This window comes from Cynocephalus volans, chromosome 11, assembly GCF_027409185.1.
Source record: "Cynocephalus volans isolate mCynVol1 chromosome 11, mCynVol1.pri, whole genome shotgun sequence".
Classification (NCBI taxonomy): Eukaryota; Metazoa; Chordata; class Mammalia; order Dermoptera; family Cynocephalidae; genus Cynocephalus; species Cynocephalus volans.
Genome location: NC_084470.1, coordinates 51,652,346 through 51,671,702, shown reverse-complemented (window position 1 = coordinate 51,671,702; position 19,357 = coordinate 51,652,346).

Genomic DNA, 19,357 nt, shown 5'->3' with positions numbered 1-19,357 from the left:
TAAGAATGTTCACAGCAGCACTAGCCCTAAACTGGAAACTACCCAAATGCCTATAAACAAGAGAATGGTTAAATTGTAATCTGTAGCAATGGAGTCTACAGCAACTACAAGGAACAGTATGGATGAATTTCACACATAACACTAAGTGAAATAAGCTGACACAAAGAATATATGCTTAATGATTTTATGTATATAAAATTCAAGACAGGCAAAACTAATCTGGTTGTTGGAAGTAATGATTGTGTTTACCCTTTGAGCAGGCAGCAGCAGCTGGAGGGGAAGACAGGGCTTCTCAGCTGCTGGTCATGTTTTCTTCATCTGAGGGTTACCTACAGGAGTGAAAATTCAAGCTCTAGCCCTATGATTTGTGCATTTCCCAAGTGTATGTTAATTAAAAAAAAATTTTTTTTAATGTTGTTTCCTGGTTCTACAACCAGAGAATTTGATTTGCAGGTCTGGGAAGGGGCAAGAATTTTCATTTAAAAACAAGCTCCCTGAATGGTTCACTGAATACACCTTAGGAGACATTTTGAGATTCTGCCTACAGTTACACAATTATTTTTCTGATTATGTTACCATGTTACAGGGTACCTCTTGGCTGAGGCTCCCCAAAATTGATACCAAACTCACAAGTCTGGCTGCCTGCCCCCAGACAAAAGCAAACCACTCGAAAGTAAAATGTTGGTAAAATGGAGGTCAGCTTTTATTCAGGAATACCGGTGACCTGAGGAGGGCTATTAGGTTGACCCATCTCTCCGGTAAACCTGAAGGAGAATGACCAGGCTAAAGCCACCTCCTTGGTAAACGTAAAGAAAATGACCAGGCTAAAGCCATTTCAGAGACTCAGGTTTACTGAGGGGTTTTTAAAGAGGGGGATGAGGGAATGAAATGTGGGAAATGAAAAGCAGGAGGGAGGAGCACATGAGCTATGAGGGGTCCATGTCTATGAGTCAGGTACAAGGTCTTGCCAAGGCCTTGTCTGGTTTCTGCTCTCATCCTTATCTCAAGGTCTGGATGGTACGTGCACATCTGCAGCTTCAGGCTGACTGGAAAACAAATTTACATTCATGTAAATAATGTCATCTTGCTCTATAATCAAGGTTCAAATTATCAAATAACCATGGGAAAAGAGGGAACAAAGAGAAACGTGTGACAAGAACAAAAACTGCCTTTAAAATTTGCCTACAGCGTATGTGCTTCTGTCCTGCTCATTCCGACAACCCCTATTTGAAGTCCTCAAAATGTTTACTTTTATCCCCTAACCTACGGGATAAAGCCCAAACTCCCTAGGCTGACAATTAAGGGACTCCACAGTCTCACCCCCAAACACCTTCCTAGCTTTTCCCACCACTCATTCTTCGTCTCCCACTCCTATCTTGCTAAAGCTACAGATCCCAGTGGCTTTCCAAGCAGTTGAGTCCCCTCCTTTTCCAGAATGTGCTCCCCACTCTTCCTCCCTGAAGAACCACAGTGCGTCCTTGAAGATGCATCTCAAGATCACCTCCTAAGCAACCCCAGGCAGTTTTCAGGTTCCTTCCAAGCTCCATTATAATGGCAAGGTTTCTCTAAACAAGGCTTGTCTCCCTCAGTAGGTTGCGGGAATCCGTGAACGAAATAGATACGCATGATCTGCTAACAGGCTTCAGTAACCAGACGACCAGACTCACCAGCACAGAGCTCTGGTTGGCCGACTACATGCCTTCCGGAACACCCACCCTGCTCCTCCTCCTCCAATCACCAAAAGGAAGGGCAACTTGAGGGCGACGCCAGGAATGGAGATGGTGTCCGGGACTCCCTCTCCGCTCCTCGGCCTCTACCTGCGGAGCCACGCCCTGCCAGAGGTCCAATCACGCAAGGCGAGGCCCGTACCTAAAGCAAGTGCGGAGGGCGGAAAGTGCTCTCTTAGATTTAGGAGTCGTCTGTGGGTACCGTGATCTGCCCTGGAAGCCGTTCCTCCGCCCGCCCCACCCACCCTTCGAAGCCGTGCCCCCTTGCACTTGGCTTCTGTCAAGGAATGGATGTGAGGGTCAGGGAGGGCGCCATGCTTCGGGTTCCTGCCGTGGGGCGCCGAGCAGAGGGGTTGCACTGGTCGTGGGGCCAGGATGGGAATGCTGCCGAAAGGGTAGCACCACGCCCATTCCCTGCAGTGTCCCGGTGTCTCTGCATGTGTCCCCGTGGCCAGAACTATCTACCTGTAACTAGATGGACCCTAGTATTTCTGTCAGCTGCAGCTGAGCAGAGAGGTCTTGGTTTTTTTCTGTCACTGTGGTTGGACGCGTCAGTTTAGCAGATAGAGTGTTTTTGTCTGGAGCCCCAAAGTGAAAGAAATATAAGCCTGTTCAGTATGTGAAGCTAGGGCTGGCAGGTTAGCTTAGTTGGTTAGAACACGGTGTTGATAACGCCAAGGTCAAGGGTTTGGATCCACATATTGCCAGTTGCCAAAAATAGAAAATAAAAAGTAAAAAAAGAGAAAAGTAAAGCAAAAACTACCTAGAATCCTGACTTTCTTGTTCCTGTAGCCTTCCCAAGATATAAATCAACTGTTGTAATGACCAAATTGGCATGGTAGCCATCAGCATGGCTACCTGCATGATGGACAGGTGCATGTATATTTAGGAATGAAAACAATGTGTTTCATCTGTTTTCAAAATTTGCAATCTTAGGACCCCTGAAATTGAGCAAGACAGTGTCCAAGGTCATCACAGCAACCCAGTGGTTGCCCACTTCCAACTTCCAGTTCCAAAAGAGGCTAATGAACTCTGGAATGGGTCAGGACTCTTGGAATGCAGTGCTCAGATCCTTAAGTAGAACAAGTTTGTCCAATACTCCAAATGCTTAGATGGGGTATTTTGTTGTCTATGCTTTGTATTTAACAATCAAGGAGGTTGGTTTTTTGCTTTTGAAAGTTTGGTCTAGCGTCAAGAAAATACTTGAGAAACATAGCAGATCTAAGGAACATGGAAAGGTAACAGCAAAGATGGAGGCTTTTGTTGCCTTTGAGCATGAGAAGCTACTCACAGAAAGATGTCATGCTCAAAAACAGAACATTAAAATCCTTATTCTCTGTGGAAGACAGAATATTTTCTTGCATGGAAGGCTCACTAACACCAAGACTATATCTGCATTCTCACTTTATATTACAGAACTAGACCCGGTATTGAAAGATGTTAGTTGTGTACTACACAGTACTCTGGAAGCAGACAAACAAGTGCAGAATGAACCAATCAAGGTAATAGGTCTCCAAATCCAGGAAAAGCTTCAGGAACAGGGAAAAGCAGCACAATCTTAATTGGATCATAGATGGGAGCACTAGAATCTCTTCCAAAGAAAATCTCTCCCTCTTTATGCACTATGTTCACCAGAATAAAGAAGGTAAGGTGGAGCTTTGTAAAGGCCTGACTGATTTTGTAGAGACTATTGGCATGACTGAGAATCTCCTGACAGAACTCTTCCTGCAGAGAATAGCAGTATGGGGTTTACCACAGGAACTCCTGCAGAGTTTCAGTTACAGAGGGTAATTACATGAATGGTCAGCTGGCAAGGATTTGTGAATCTTTCTCAAGGCCTTGCACTTGGCCTCTAAGATGTGACTGAATGCAGCTATTATTTGGTCCTGTGCAGTAGAACTAGTCACCAAACTTCTAGACACTATGGGCAAACTCATAGTATTGCTAAGGCCATCCTCAGAGCATTTCACCACTTAGCTGGGGTTGCTGCAGGCATTTCTGAATGAGTGGGGTGAATTATGGGAGGGGGAGGGGGAGGAAGAAGAGAGAAGCATCAGAGAAAATGCCAGGTGGAGCAGACTCTCAGTGTCTGAGCCTTTTCAAGGCCAAGTATGCAGTCATCTTCAATGTTTTGTAGGAAATAGGCACCCATAGGGGAGCTGAAAGACCTTTTTACTTCATCACCAAGTTTACTTCATAGTGATGATGGTGTTTGTTAAGTACGTCTTTTCGTGTACCAAGTCCTTGTGTCAGAACACGTAGCAGACTGATACCTCATTCACTTGTCTAATGAAACCAACTTTTTCATTCTAGAAACTCCTGAAAATGAAGGATGGTGGGAACCCAGTCTTTGTGTCCTTGTACAATGACATAAAGCATGGGAATAGAAGAATCTCTTTCTTTCTTCGCTGTGCTATGCGTCCAAGTTCTCCACAATGTCTTCACAGCCGCAGGTCTCTAAGAGAGCCACAGAAAGTCCTTGTTCATTCCCTTTCTGAACCGTGTCGTTTCTGAACTGCAGAAGAAGCTGTTCAAGTGCTTGCTGCAATTCATTGCTCAGTTTCATCCCAAGCAATCTGCATTTGTAGAATGATGAGTCTGAGGTGGCATTGTATGAGGCATTCAAGGGAGATATTCCCTACCTGGACAGGTGTAAAGCAGAGCTGTAGAGATGGATGGCTGAGTGGATGAGTGTCCCCATGCAAGAGCAACCAAGTAATATCCTTGCCACCCTGCAACACTTGAACCTCATCTCCTATCCCAACATTAATAGTTCTCTCAATCCTGGTGCTATGCCTGTCCATGTTCCACCTGGAGGGTGGAGAGAACAGAATCTGATAGAGGCACTCTGGAGGACAGCAAGGACTTGCCTGGACTGGCCCTGTCCCCAAGACATTGAATTTGTTGTGCATCAGGTCTTGGATGACTTTGAACCATCCACACACTAACAGAGTGACTGGAATGCTTTCTGAGTTGCTGATTTTATGTACTGGTGCTTGGAACTTGTCCGAGGACAAATGTGTCTGCTGAATATTTTGGGGGGGTTTGCTAACTGTTTTGCATGACTGTTTTAACATGGAATAAATTATTGTTAATTTCTAGATGCCTTTCTAGCTATAATTTTGTGTCTAGTAATCAGCCTCTCACTATCTTCCCTCTTACCTCCCCTTCCCAGACTCTAGTAATCACAATCCTACTCTCTATTTCTAAGAGTTTAACTTATTTTTTTAGATCCCATGTATGATTGAGAACATGCAGTATTTATCTTTCTGTGCCTGACTTACCTCACTCAACATAATATCTTCCAGGCTCATTCATTTTGCCACAAAATAGGATTTCATTCCTTTTCATGGATAAGTAGTATTCCATTTTGTATGTATACCACATTTTCCTTAATCATTCATCTGTTAGTGGACACCTAGATTGATTCCATGTCTTGGCTACCATGAATAGTGCTGCAGTGAACGTGGTGGTGTAGATATCTATTTGGTATGCTAATTTCCTTTCCTTTGGTTTATATTCTCACCAACAGTGTATAAGAGTTCCCTTTTCTCCACATCCTCACCAGCATTTATTATTTTTTGTCTTTTTGATAATAGCCATTCTAACTGTAGTGAGATATCTCATAGTGGTTTTGATTTACATTTACCTGATGATTAGTGATGTTGAGCATTTTTTCATATATCTGTTGGCCATTTGTATGTCTTCTTTTGAGAAATGTCTATTCAGGTCATTTGCCCATTTTAAAATAAGATTATTTGGTTTTTTGTTGTTGAGTTGTTTAAGTTCCTTGTATATTCTGGATTTTAATCCCCTGTTGGATAAGTAGTTTGCATAAATTTTCTCCCATTCTCTTCACTCTGTTGGTTATTTCTTTTGCTGTGTAGAAGCTTCTTAGTTTGATGTAATCCCATGTGTCTATTTTTACTTTTGTTACGTGTGTTTTAGAAGTCTTTATAAAATTTTTTTCCAAACCAATGTTTTGGAGTAGTCCCCCTATGTTTTCTTCTAATAATTTTATAGTTTCAGGTCTTACATTTAAGTGTTCAGTCCATTTTGAATTTATTTTGGTATATAGTGAGACACATATGGGTATAGCTTCTGTCTTCTGCATATGGATATCCAGTTTCCCCAGCACCATTTATTGAAGAAGCTGTCCTTTTCCCAATGTATGCTTTTACGTTTTTAGATACATGGATTTATTTCTGGGTTCTCTGTTCTGTTCCATTGGTCCATATGTCTGTTTTTATGCCAGTACCATGCTGTTTTGATTACTGTAGCTTTGTAGTGTATTTTGAAGGCAGAGAATGCAATGACTGCCAGGTGGATATTCTAATTGCTTTGCACACATTCTCATTTAATCTTTTTGGCAATTCTCTGAGGAATTATATAATCATTACCATTTTTCCAATGAGGTAACTGAGTCTTGGAAAGTTAAGTATCCTGTCCAAGGCCACATAGACCGTTGGAAGGACTGGTTTTTGATCCTTGATCTTGAGACCCCAAATCCCTTGTTTTTCATCACTGGTTTTTTTTTTTTTTTTTTAAAGATGACCGGTAAGGGGATCTTAACCCTTGACTCGGTGTTGTCAGCACCACGCTCTCCCAAGTGAGCAAACCAGCCATCCCTATATAGGGATCCAAACCCGTGGCCTTGGTGTTATCAGCACCACACTCTCCCAAGTGAGCCACGGGCTGGCCCTTTCATCACTGTTTTTATTACCTTCTATAAGAATGACACACCAGTAAGCATGAACTGTGAACTGTTTTATCTGTGGTGAAGGGTTTTCCCATCCATTTGCACATCTAATGAAGTCCATACATTTGTGAGATGACCATTAGGGCTGGGGATGTGTTCTGTATGGCTTGTGGAACTCTTCTTCTCTTTGTCTTTAAATGTTTTGTTCCCATAAACATATGTATCTATCATCATTTCCTTTAGGGTCAAGAGAGCCCAGTTCTGGGCCCATTCTTCACTACTACCTAGTTGTGTGACCTTGTATCAATGTTTTTCTCCAGTCTTCTCATTTTAATTAGAATACAATTTCTTTCTATGCTAACTGAACTGATGAAGGATATACGCACTTGGGGAATATTTAAGGCTGTATACAAGACAGCAGTAAAAAGAAAAAGGGTGAAGAAACTCCTGATGAAAATCTGTAAATATATTCTCATTAGAAAAGGTCCAGGGGTTTGACTCAAATGATGATATGAAAAAGAAAAAAAAAAAGGTCCAGGAGGTTGAGATAAAACACAAAAATTAAACCATAAGGTAAGATAAATGAGAGATATTGGTATTTGTCTAGACACAGTGAAAAGTAAATTTCTTTACTTTTCCATTTCCCAGTCACCAAGTTCAACAGTTTTTTCCCTGAAGGTAACCATTATTATCAGTTCTTGTGTATCTCTCCAGAGATATTCAATGCAGACACAAGCTCATAAGCTTATATCTTCTTCCAAAGGCAAATTCTCTTGGGCTTCCTTGTCTCTGGGTAAAAGAGAGGTCAGATTCTTTCTGACAGCTTGATGGGAAGGTTAGCAGACTAGTGGGAACTCTTCCCAGCTGAATTCTTTGATTTTTGTGCATACTGTTATCCAGGTAATCTAGTTTCCCATGTTCCCAGGACAAATCTTTAAAGCATGCATCCTTATTTGTCTGGGACAGTAGGTTGAAAGGAAAGAATGGATTTGGGAGAGTTTCACGAACTGTCTAAGTTAGGGGTAGGATGGATAAACAGGGCCTAGAAGCCACAGGAAGAGAGAAAATGTCCACAGCTCACCACACTAAAGCTGTCATGAAATTTGAACAGATCACTCCAGGCCACAGAGCCTTTAGGATTTTCTCAGTTTTTTTAGTGGGCCTTGAATCTGAAAGGCCTCCTCACCAGCTCTGCCATCCCCAGGCTTCATCCACCAGGCTTCCAGCCTACAGTGACTGCTGGGGTTGACAGGAAGGCTAGGAGATTCATTGCAAGTGGGTTACTTTAGTGATGACCCTTCCAAAATGCCCAGCTGAGTCCCTGCTACTTCTGAGGCCAGTGGGCAGAAGGCTGGGCTTAGAGTACAAATGTGCACAGCTCTGACTTTTTGGGATTTGATGTGAGTATCTGAAAAATAATGAATGTTTCTAAGTGTGAGCAGCAAGGGTGTTGGAGAGAAGGAGTGTCTGGTGTGTGTGTGTATGAGTTTTGGGGTATAATGGAAAGACAGGTACCTATGTAGGAGGGGCACACCTATGGGTGGTATGGGAGTCAGGGGATAGCTGGGACAGTGTAGTGGGTGTGGGGAATAGGCATGGCTTTATGAGTGTGTGTGCATGAAGTGGGTAGATGTAGCTATAGTGTGTGTAATGTTTCAAAGTGGACCCAATTAAGTGAGAGTCTTATGTCTCTCATTCAAAAGAATGAGACAGGGAGTATTTTCCTCTCCTCAGCACAAGGACAGATTGACAGGCTTGGCTCTTTCTAATGATTACAGCTTCCAGAACTAATAGCTTGTTATTTAACCATGATCCTGAACACTCGGAGCTTTTATTTTTTTGATAAATAAAAATAAAAGGACATGTGTTTCGAAGGACATGTGTTTTTTCTTACTATACATATTTTGCTTCAGTGGGCTGCAAGGCCTGGTGCCAGAGATCAGCAAGCAAAATCAAGGTCTTTGACACACTTCACAACATCAACAAGGTTGGGTAATTTATCATAGAACTAGGAACACAGGGTGGAGTCACTGGTGTATGCCAAGTGCCTAAAACAGTGACCGAAATAGAAAATGCCTTCTGTAAATATTTTCTGAGTGAATGAATGAATAGCCAGAGTCTTAGAACATACCAAATTTCCATCAAAAGAGGTTTTCTTAAATGAACTAGTCTACACAGCTGCTGAAAAGCACCAGGCAAATCATCTAGCTAGCTATATTGATAAGAGAATACACTCCAGGACAGGAATGGAAATTTCCATGCGTGTTGGAGTCTTAACACTAGAAATAGAACCTTTCTACAAAGAGCTGTCTGAGAGGCCCACGAGTAGGTGAAAAGCTCTTGCATCACCATGGAAACACCTCTCCCCAAAAGGAATGACATTACATTGAAGATAGATGTGGGTAACACAGTGTAGTGAGAATGGTGGTAAACAAGGATGTGGAATAAAAGACAAGGGCGCTTGGGGAGGAGAGATGCTGACACTGTGCCATCTGGAAGGAATGAGCAGATTCATTTACTCATGTATTAATTTATTTAGCAAATGCTGAGTGCCTGCTGTGTGCCAGGAACCATTCAAGGCACTGATGACACAGCAGTGAACAAAATAGGTTAAAATTTTACCTTCAGGGAGCTTTCATTCTATTGGGCAGATACAGACAAGATGGCTCTAGGACTTATGATGCACTTATTTGTCAACTAGCCATCTCAAACTTCACAAGCCCACACAGAGCTTCTGATCTTTGGCACCACCCCTCCCCCCATGCTCACCCCAACCCCCTTAATGTCATATTCTTGCTGATATCTTGATGGGAAGGTTAGCAGACTAGTGGGAACTCTTCCCAGCTGAATTCTTTGATTTTTGTGGGTACCATTATCCAGGTAATCTAGTTTCCCAGGTGCCCAGGACAAATCTTTAAAGCATGCATCCCTATTTGGGTCAGTATGTTATAAGGAACCTTTTCTCACACATGCTGAGAGAGAACTTGTTCCCTCTGCCTAGAATTCTCTTCTCCCAGATACCCACGTGGTTGGCTCCCTCCCCTCCTGTGGGTCTCTATTCAAGTGTCATCTTCTCCTCAGGGTCTTCCCCTACCTCCCTAAAATAGCCACCACTCCCTCTTGCAGCAATTCCACCTGAGCACTTTTATCCTTCTCCCTGCTTTATCATTCTCAGTAGCACTGACTGAGCTAAACCTTACTGTTTAGTTTTCCCCATCTGAGTCCATGGCTTCTCCATCCTTCCAGTTGTTCAGGCCAGACAACACGGAGTTATCCTTGATCCTCCTCTTTCGCAGCCCACATCCAGTCAGACTCTTCTTGGCTGTGCCTTTAAAATCTACCCAGGATCTGACTTCTTCTCTCCTGCTTTATTACTACCAACCTGTGCGAGCCACCACTATCTCGTTTGGATAACTGCAATAGCCTCTGTGGTAGGCACTTCTAAAATGGCCCCAAATGATTTCTGCCTTCTGGTGGTCACACCTTTGTGTAGTTCCCACACCTTCAGAGAAGCTGGACCAGTGACTTTCTTCTAATGCATAGAATATGACAGAAGTCATGGGCTGCACTTCTGAGATTAGATGAAAAAGACTGTGACGCCTCCTTTTGTCTCTGTCTCTCTCTCTTCCTCTCTCCCTCTTGCTCTTTTCTGCTTGTTGGCTCTGATGAAGCAAGCTGCCATGCTGTCAGCTGCCCTATGGAGAGGCCCACATGGCAAGGAAATGAGGCCCATGGTACAAGAGCCCGAACAAACTGAGTCCTGCTGACAACCACCTGTGTGAAGTTGGAAGTGGTTTGTTGCCCAGTTGAGCCTTGGGATGGCTGTAGCCCTGCTGACACACCTCGACTGCAGCTGTGAGGGACCCTGAGCCAGAGGACTCAGCTAAGCTGCATCTGGATCCCTGATCCACAGAAACAGTGGGATAATAAATGCTGTTATTAGAGGCCACTAACTAATACAGCTTCCTAAATGGTCTCTCTCCTTCCACTCTTCACGCTACAGTCTTTTGTCCACACAGCAACCAGACAGATCCTGTTCAAACATTAAGTCAGATTATGTCACCTTCCTGCTCAGTGGCCTACAAGGTCCTTCACAATCTAATCCTGTCACCTCTCCTTCCTCATCTCCCATCACTCTCCTCCACACTCATTTTTCTCCAGCCCCACTGGCCTTCTTGCTGTTCTCCAGCTACGGCAAGCAGGCTTCTGCCCAACCTGTTGTTGATGTTGTGAAGAGTGCCAAACACGTGCACTGACTGTTCCTCTCCTGGGACACTCTTCCCTCAAACATTAGCCAGGCTGGCTCCCTCATCTCTTTCAAGTCTGCTCAAATGTCACCTTCTTGGTGAGGCCTAGCCTGTCCATTCTACTTAAGGTCTAACACAAAATAATTTACTACTTTGTCACATCATTATTTTATCGTCTGTCCCCCTTCTGTCTCTACTAAAATTTAGTCTTTGGAAAAGCAAAAATCTTTGTGTGTTTTTTTTATGTAACCCAAGTGCCTCAAACAGTGCCTCACTCGATTGCATGCCCTCAGTGAATATGAGGCTGCTTCAGAAAGTTCATGGAAAGATCGTATTATCTTTTAATTCCATTTTTCCATGAACTTTTTGAAGTACTCTCATATTTGTTGAATAAATGGGTTAAATAATTTATTAATTGTGAAACTAAGTCCTATCTGCAAGGCTTGGAGGGCCTTGTTGAAATAGCAAAAAAGAAGTTCCTGCGTTTTAAGTTGTGGCTGGGGTAGAATCATCCTTGATGTATTTGGAGCCAGATCCTTGTCCTGATTTCAAATATCTGAGCTGGGGATAATTATTTTGCTGTCCTATACCTTTGACCCATTCTTCTCAGCCCACCTGTGATCTAGGCTGTGCTCCTAAGGCTGGGTGAGAGATTTTACAATTCAAGGAAGACATAGAGCCATGATTAAGCAAATGAAAACCATAATAATAAAATTTTGTGTTAAATGAGTCATTCTGAGTATTTATTATTAAAGTACCTCTAATGTTTAAGAGGATTTAACAGATTATCATGTAATTTCAAATCAAAATGTGTAATTGATTTTATGTATATATATATGTGTGTGTGTATATATATATATTATATATAATTTTTTTTTTCTTTTTTTTCTTTTTTTTTTTTTTTTTTGCAGCTGACTAGTATGAGGATCCAAACCTGTGACCCTGGTGTTATAAGGCAGGGCTCTAACCAACTGAGCTAACCAGCCAGCCCTAAATGTGTAATTGATTTTAGACTTTGGGTTTTAAGTTAAAAGGTTTGTGAAAATTTGGTTGTGTGTAGACAACTTTGGGATGTTTAAAAGAACTTGATTTCCTACATTATAAGTTTTATTTTGGGGGGTTATACATGAATTTCTTTAGTGCTTATAAAGGTTTGTTAGGTTTGTAACTCTGCCCTGTGAGGCCCATGAAGTGCTTGAAAAATTAAAATATATGACATTTATGAAGAGAATTTAAAAATTTCAAGGAATTTAATTAGTAACATTCTTTTCATCTTTTAAAAAATTAATTAATTTTAATTGACACATTGTAGTTGTACTGTACTATTCATGGGGTACACCTTGATGTGGATACATATATATGTTGTGTCATGATTGATCAGGTCAGGATAGTTAGTGTATGCATCACCTCATGCATTTATCATTTGTTTGTAGTAAGAACATTCAAAAACTTCTCTTCTAGCTATTAATGTAATATACAAAACTTAATGTTAACCACAGTCACCCTACTGTGCTATAGAACATCAGAATTTATCCCTCCTATCTAATTGCAGTTTTGAAACCACTGTAATTAATAACACTTTTAAGATGTGACACTGTTTCTGGAAATTTAATCTCTTAGATTTGATTTAGTTGAACATTAATCACAAGGCAAGGCAAAGTTATTGTTTCTAATTTACATAAAAATGGCCAGATGTAAAAAAGAATAATAAGATTTATAAATTGAAATAAAAGGCTTAAGAAAATATATGTTTTTAAACATAAGACTTAAAAAAATGGAATATTATTTTAATGGCTAGTAACTGTCAATAGTCCATTCTTTGCACAGAAACCTTCCTTGGACATTAGAAAAGAAAAATCTCTGACTACTCTGAAGGAATGGGTTTGAAGAAACATCCAGATTGCAGCATGAGAAGGGTGAGGATTTTGAGAGCCTGGGAAACTTAACAAAGACATAGGGTCATATCTGAATGAGAAGTTGACTGCATTCAATTCTGGTCACCTGGCCCATGAGAGGTGGCATCAGATCCAGTAAAGGCATCCCGAGGGCAACTACTATGACTAAATGGGGGAGTCAGTTTGTGTTGTGGATTGACTGAATTTTGTCCCCCAAAGTTCATATATTAGAAGATTAAGTCCCCCTTGTAACTGTTGAGGGTGGGTATCAGAGAAGTGGGATGTTGCTTATAACAAATACTTGAAAATGTGGAAACAGTTTTGGAACTGGGTGTTGAGGAGAGGCTAGAGGAATTTGGAGGAACAGGTTAGAAAAAGCCTAGATGCTGGTGAAAGTTTAGAAGACAAGAAAACCAGGGAAAGTTTTAGAGACTGGTTACGTGGTGGTGACCAGAATGCTTATGGAAATATGGACTGTAAAGACCATTCTAAGGAGGTCTCAGATAAAAATAAGAAGGCACTTATTGGAAAGTGGGACAAAGATCACCCCTACTATGAACTTGCAAGGAACTTGGCTGCATTGTGCTCAAGCCCTAGGACTTTGTGGAAGATGGGACTTAAGAGTTGTGACCCAGATATTTGGCAGAAGAAATTTCTAAGCAGCAAAACATTAAAGAAGCTGCATGCCTACTTGCAACAGCCTGTGCTGTTATGGTGGCAAAGGTATGACATAAAACCAGAATTTATAATTAAAAGGAAATCAGAGCGTAAAGATTTGGAAAATTTGCAGCCTGGCCTTGTGGTAGAGAAGCAGAGAGCATTTTCAGGAGAACAATTCAACGGTGTAGTCCAGCCACTGTTTGCTAAGAAGATTCTTACAAAAGAGAGGGATTATCAAGAGAAGGGGGAAAAGGCCCTGAAGGCATTGCTGAAGCCTCTGGGGCCAACCCTTCCTTTACAGGCTGAAAGGCCTAGGGAGACAGAATAGTCTTGGGGAACAGGCCTGAGGTGCCCTCCATGGGCTCGCCTCCCAGGGCCACCTCGGGAAGCTGCTTCCAACACCAGCACCCCAGAAGCTGCTCCAGCTATGGCTAAATTGGCCCCAGGAGTAGCTGGAACTTCTGCTTTGGAAAATACAAGCCAGAAGCCTTGGTGGCATCCATGTGGTGTTAGCTCTGCGGGCTCACAGAATGCCAGAGCTGTGCAGGCTTGGGAGCCTTCACCCTGATTTCAAAGGATATACGGAAAAGCCTGGGGACCCAGGAAGGGATCTGTTGCAGGGCGGATTCACTACATATAGCCTTTGCTAGAGCGACACTGAGCAGAAATGTAGGTTTGGAGTTTCAGCAGAGGAACCCCATCAGCACCAAGCCTAGTGGAACCATGGGAGCAGTACCAACATGGAGACCCCAGAATTGTGGAGCTACCAGCATGCAACACCAGCCTGAAAGAGCTGAAGCATCCCCTGAGATTAGGAAAGCCAAAGAAGTCGAGCTTCCTGAGGACTTGGAGGCACAACCCCCACACCAGCATGCAGAGGAGGTCAACCATAGAGTCAAGGTACATGATTCACCAGGTTTGAGATTTCATGCCTGCCCTGCTGAGTTTTGGACTTGTTTGGGACCTATTACCCTTTTCTTTTGGCCTATTTCCCTTTTTGAATGGGAATATTTACCCTATGCTTGTCCCACCATTGCATCTTGGAAGCAGATAACTTGTTTTGATTTCACAGATGGAACTTTGGACCTTTTGAGTTGAAATAAGTTAAGACTTTGGGGATGGAATGAATGTATTTACCTGTGAGAAGGACATGAACTTTGGGGGCCAGGGAGGGAATGCTGTGGATTGATTGAATTGTTGTCTCCCAAAGTTCATATATTAGAAGCTTAAATCCCCACTGTAACTGTTGAGAGTGGGAAATCCCTCTATGGTAATTGGAAGATGGGGCCTTGAGGAGGTGATTAGATTGTAGGACCATGCCGTAGTGAATGGATTAATAATGGTGGTTTGGGGCATGGTTCTGAGGGCTTTAAAAGAAGAGCACATGAGAGGTTAGCCTCTCTCTGTTCCACCATTTTGCAATGTGATACTCTCTTGTCACTGAAATCAGCACCAAAGAAAGCCTTCACCAGATGTGTTCCCTGGACTTTGGACTTCCAGCTTCTGAAACTATAAGCAATAAATTTTGTTTTCTTATAAATTACCTTGTTCCAGGCATTGTGTTATAAACAACAGAAATGGACTAATACAGTTTTACCAATTTAGCTATGAGTTATAAAGGCTCTCAATAACTGTGGCTTAAGGCTTCATCTGAGAAGTGGTGGACTAATGGATACAAAACTATGCTACCTACTCTAAGTGAATTATTTTGAAGTATATGTATGTATTGAAATAACACTCTGTATCCCACAAATATGTACAAGCTAATGTTAAAATAATAATAATAATGAAAAGACTTTATTTGGAATGGCAAAGTTGAGTGGGGGAGAAATGATAGTCATAACCCTAACCCTAACCCCTAACCTTAACAGGGCAGACATGGGCTTGTTCCTCAAACATGACAGAACTCTAGCTGTGCTTATGTTCAAAACTCCAAAAAAGGTCATTTTAGGGCAAATAAATACTCTTTTAGAGTCAGCATTTAAAAAACAAATAAGCACACCCCAAAAAACTGAGGAATGAGTTAGCCCAAGAGGAGTTATGCACAGAAAATATAAACTTGGGTCCAAAACTTTTTCATCGTTTTACAAATGGCATATTCCTGGAGTTGATTAAGAGCAAGAACCATATAACATTGAAAGAAATTGCTTTGCTTATGTAGTGGGGAACCCTGAGCATTTTCTGATTGTTAAACCTGCCCCCTTCTGCTGGAGAAAATGTTTTAGAAATTTTATGCTTGGCTGTCTTAATCACGAACTTTAGCTTCTGTAACCTAGCTTGCTTCCTGCACCCATGCAAATTAGGCTCCAGAACTGACCAATGAGCTATGTCTCATAGCCCAACAATCTGGACTAACAGACTTGCATCCCTCATTTGCATAAGAGGACCTAAATGAGAACTTGGGCAGGAAGTTTTTGGCTATATAAGGTGGGCCTTTTCCCTCATTCAGGGAGACACGAACCTAATGCTGTTGCTCTCCTTGCTTGCAAGCAATGAGGTGCTGTAACACCAAAAAGAGCTGTAACACCAAAAAGAGCTGTCAACTATTAAAAGAGCTATAAAAACAATGTTGGTCTTGGATTCCTCTGTGCGAGTACCTCACAACACTTACACAGAAAACAGCCTTCATGCACAAAATCCTGGCCTGGAAGTTCTCATCCACATGTTACCCTTCAATTTTTTTTTTTTTTTTAAATTCAGAAAACCTATTCCTTCTCTCTTTCTTGATTAAGGTATGATTTCCCTGAAGTAAAATACATAGATCTTAAATGTACAGTTTAATGAGGTTTGAAAAATATAACTATGTCCTTGAAACCACCATCCAGACCAATATAGAGAGCATTTCTGTCACTGCATTCAGTTGCCTCTTTCTTCACCCCACTCCCTGGGTCCAACCCCTATACCGCCTTCTACTATAATGAATTTGTCTTGCCTATTCTTGCTTGTGCTTGAACAGTCTACTCCCTGTTAACTCTTTGATCTTGTCTCTTACCTCTTCCAGCTGTTTATTCTGCTGCATCCTATTGGCCTCCTTACTGTACTTTGAACATGCTCCTACCTTGGGGCCTTTGCATATGCTTAGAATGCTCTTCCACCAGATATTCAAATGGCTGACTCCTTCCAGTTCTTCAAGTCTTTGTGCAAATGTCACCTTATCAGAAAAGACTTTCCTGACCTAATAGTAATCCCCATCCCCTGCTCCTGGCACTCCCTATTACCCTTACTCTGCTTTATTTTTCTCTGCATTAGTTACAATCTCCTGAACAGTATGTATTTAGTTGTTTAGTGTCTGTCTCACCCACTAGAATGTGAACTCCATGAAGGCAAAGACTTTGTCTACTTTGTTCACTGGCGGAGCCACAGCACCTAGACAGGATCTGACTCAGAGGATGAATTCAATCAGTATTAGTTGAATCAATGAATGAATGAATAAACAAACTGAATGACTATATTAATGGAAATTGAGGCATAGAAAGCCTAAGAAGTTTAGGCCAAGGCCACACAGTAGTGATCAGCAGAGCTAGGATTTGAACCCAGGTTTGTATGCTGTCAGAGTCTCAGTTCTTAATCACTTGGTTTGATATTTGGAAAGAATTTTTAATGAGGTTTGAAAGAGCTAATGGCATAATGAATGCTATGAAAGAAGCAAAATATAAAATTGTAACTCCAGCATGATCTTAACGGTATAAAAATATACAGAGAAAAAGATGCAGAAAGAAAAATATCAATAAAGCAGTGAGATTCTGAGTTTTTAAAGTATATTTTATTATTTATTTATTATTATTTTTTTTTTTAAAGCTGACCGGTAAGGGGATCTTAACCCTTGACTCGGTGTTGTTAGCACCACACTCTCCCAAGTGAGCTAACCAGCCATCCTTATATAGGGATCCGAACCTGTGGTCTTCATGTTATCAGCACCAGACTCTCCTAAGTGAGCCACTGGCCGGCCCAACTACAGTCCCCAGTTATTGATTAATCTGTGTTGCTGTGAAAGTATTTTGTGGATGTGATTAAAACCTATAATCACTTGATTTTTAAGTAAGGGAAATTATCCTAGATAAACTGGGTGAGCCCATTAAAACAGTTGAAAGGCTTTAAGAGCAGAGCTGAGGCTACCCTGGGAAAGATGAAATTCTGTCTGTGGATTACAGCTCTCGTTCATGCCCCTGGGGTTCCAGCCTGCCCTTCCTGAAGACCTGCCCTGTGGATTTCAGACTTGCCTAGCCAGCCCCACAAGCCATTTCCTTGCAGTAAATCTCTTAATACATATCTCCTACTGGTTCTATTGCTCTGGTTGAACCTTGACTGATACAACATATGTAACATTTCATGTGGAAATAATTCAGCAAGTATCTAAAAAGTAAGAATTCTTGAAAAAAAAAATCTGCCATACCATTATCTCACCTAAACAAAAATTAACAGTAGTTCCTTGGTATCATCAAATGTTCATATTTTCAACTGTCTCATTTTATAATATTAAAAATATTTTTGAACTAATGACATTTTTCAACATTTAATTAGAAAAGAAGAAAAAGGCTCAGCCTGGGAAAGTTTTCTCCATGGCTCCAGCAGAGGGCCTTCAAGTCTCAGGTATTTCAAGAGAAAAGACGTGTCTCATTTCTGTTTCAGCCTCAGTCACTTAGCTCAGTGTTTGATAATAGACTTTTGGTGAATGTGATGAGTGAATAAAGGGATAAGTAAATGGGTGAAAGAAATGCTTTTTGTTTTGTTTTTGTTTTTGGTGGCTGGTGGATATGAGGATCCAAATGTTGGAAAGAAATACTTTTTTAAAACTCATATTTATTAGCTACACTCTGTGCCAGGTACTGGCTAAGTGTGCATTTTTTCTTTTCTCAACTATCCCATAAAGTTGGTATAATCTCCATTTTAGGTATGAAATCAAGGCCCAAAGAGATTGAAAGACATTTTAAAGGTTACAGAGGTAACAAGTAGCAAATCTTACTATAGCAAGTAATCTATTATCAAGCATGGAGCTAAATGACTATCCTATAGGACATACAGAAAGTACATAAATGGTTGAAAAAAGGAAGACCTGTAACCACTATCTAGTTATAGAACAACACTGTCACCCCAGAAGCCCTATTGGTATGGACTGAATGTTTCTGTCTCCCCAAATTCATATGTTAAAAACCTAACCCCCAATGTCATGGTGTTTGGAAGTGGGGCCTTTGGGAGATAATTAAGGTGAAATGAGGTCATGAGGATGAGGCTGTCATGAAGAGATTATTGTCCTTGTAAGAAGAGACACCAGAGCGGTCGTGTACTCTTGTCTCCCTAAGAGCTCAGAAGAAAGGCCACGTGAAGACATGGTGAAAAGATGGTCATCTGCAAACCAGGAAGAGAGCCCTCACCAGAAACTGAATCAGCTGGTGCCTTGATCTTGGATTTTCCAGCCTCAAGAACTGTGAGAAATAAATTCCTGTGGTTTAAGTCTCTCAGTTTATATTATTTTGTTATGGCAATCCAAGCAGACTAAGATTCTAGTTTGTCTATTTCTAAACACAACTTCCATCTTCCCCCAAATTTAAGTAATAATTTCCTTGCTTTTCCTTAAAGTTTACCTTCTGTATTTAGCTTTGCTTGTTTTTGAACTTTATATAAAGGGAATTTATATGTTACATATATTTACATATATTTTTTGTGACTTGCTTTTTACCCTTAACATTATATTTGTAAGATCCATCCATACTGAGCATATATTTGTAGTTCTTTGGTTTTCGTTGATGTATGATATTTTCTAGTACAGATATATTACTATTTTATTACTATATATTATATTATACATTACTATTATATTACTAGTATTCATTGATTTCATGGGATGAGCTTTTTGGTTCCTACTAAAAACATTCTTAGGCATGTATCCTGGTATATAAAAGAACTCATATCTCTAAGGTATATACCTTACCCCAGAACTTCCTGGTCATTTAGTATGTATATCTTCAACTACATTAGACAGTATCAAAATTTTCCAGTGTTGTTGTTTTAATTTACATTCCCACCAACAGAATGGGGGTGTTCCAGTTATTCCACATCCTTGCTAAGATTTAGTATTATCAGACTTTTTAATTTTTGCCAAACTAATGGTATTTTCTGTTATCTCATTGT